We start from the raw sequence: 2,134 nt of genomic DNA, 5'->3' as shown, positions 1-2,134 counted from the left end.
GTTACTAGATAAATCTGAGGATTTGGTGCACACTCAGTATCTTCCGCTAATGAAAAATTTTGGTGAGTATTGTCAATGTAGTTGAGGTTCTACGATTTTTACATTTTTATATCGTGAGCTTCGCAATGCTACAATCGTGGAAATGAGTCAAAGAGTGGATGTAGAGGGTTGTCTTGTCTTATTAAAATCAGGGGCATGATACTGCTTTCCATTTTTTTTACAACAATTACAATAGTTCTGGTTGAGTTTCCTCTCGCTATAAGGTAATTTCTTAAATTTATGTTTAAGTAAAATTATATTATTAATTAACATGTTTAGAAATTTTGAATAAATATTGTAGTTGTTAAATTAGTTCTATTATGTAGTTTAGATGACAACATAAGATTATTGATACAAAGTTGGCAAATGTAACGAAAATTGATGTAGTAATGAGATCGACACCTCCGGTAGACATGTGGTAAATATTTTAATTTTTTGTATAACTTTTAAATTAAGAGAATTTATTTTTATTTATACTAATATAGTATGTTTACAGTTTAACTAGATTCCATATTTTGAGTCGAATATCTAGTGGAGCCTACTATAATTATATTTTGAAGGAGTAGAGACGTGATGTGTTATAACACAATTGCTTCATTTCATCATTGTTAAAATCCATGTTGCAGATAAATTGTGTGACAGTTTGGGTCCCATTAGCTGATTCCAATGTAGATAATTTACATGGATGAATTACACAAAATTGATATGCGTGGGAAACATAAAGAGAATTGGCCGATGAAGTATGTTGCATACATAAAACAATGGAATGAGAGGTGTTAAGTGTATAAAAGTACTATATTTTCTATCCTTTTACCCATAATTATTGATAGATTTGAGCTTATTTTAGTTGCATTATTAGTCATTCATGCATGATTTCATTGTTTCCTTCGCAATTAAGTTTGATATTAAATTTTGGTTGGTTTTGCGTAAAAGATGTTGTTGGTGTGTTTTATTTTGTGCATGATAATGATGATTGGATAAATCCACCTCACTTCAAGATAAGCATGAAAAAAGGGAATAAGTCCTAAAAATCTAGATATTCACGCATAAATTAAGGATATAAAGAAGTTTGATTTGCAAGGGATTTGAGGATAAAGATAAAAAAATGAGTTATTACCTCTTTTATTCCAATTAAAACTCATCCTCATCAACAACCAATTTAACCTAATAATCTCTTATAAACAAAAAAGAAATCACAATCTGTAAAAGGGGTGACCGACTAGAGAGAAAAGCTGAGCGCACATCTTCTTCATTGTTTCTTCTTGATTTAGGTTAGGGAATTTTTATTGTGTATTTATTTGGCACCCAGCCATTAACTAAACTAAATTGGCATGGACTATTGGGTTATTGTGGTTGTGAAAATGTTTGGATTTGTTTAGGTTTTTTGATTTGAGTTCAATTTCAAAATTTATTCATTATGGGTTCTTAATTTGATTTTGAGTGAATTAGGAGATGTTCTCGAGAATTATCCATTTATCTAATATCGGGGATTTAGATTCAAGAAACGAATGAACATAATCTTCATTCAAACGAAACATTAATGAAGGTTAATTTATCTTAGGGATAAGATTCAGATTTCAACAGCTAAAAGGAGCACAAAATTAGTTGTTGTTCACCCATGATTAACTCAAGGATGTATCACCAACGCATGCACAATTAACCAATTCTTCTGGTTAAGGATAATAAGAAGACATTGCAGAACACTTCACTAAGCTTTGAAGGATGAAACCTAGTTGCTACGACAATGGAATAATTTCAAGTTGTCATGGAAATCGAGTTACATCAGCAATAATTTTCCCAGACTATCCAAACATCTATCACACCGTACTTTCCGATAACCCGATCTACTCTCTTATTCGATCACGATCTACTTTTATTTACTTGCTCATTATTTTACTTATTATTCAAACTTCTATTATTACAAACTTATTCTTTTTTATAGTGTAAGAAGTTAGAACACAAAGTTACATCAATCTCTATGGAGACGATATATATTCTATACAATAACTTGCCAAGTGTACACTTGCAACAATTGTGAATCACTTAAATCATGCAACAAGTTTTTGTAACTGTTACCTAAGATTGTCATTAGTGA

Source organism: Hibiscus syriacus, unplaced genomic scaffold (assembly GCF_006381635.1).
Source record: "Hibiscus syriacus cultivar Baekdansim isolate YM2019G1 unplaced genomic scaffold, ASM638163v2 tig00110890_pilon, whole genome shotgun sequence".
Classification (NCBI taxonomy): domain Eukaryota; kingdom Viridiplantae; phylum Streptophyta; class Magnoliopsida; order Malvales; family Malvaceae; genus Hibiscus; species Hibiscus syriacus.
Note: the sequence above shows the minus strand (reverse complement) of the source record.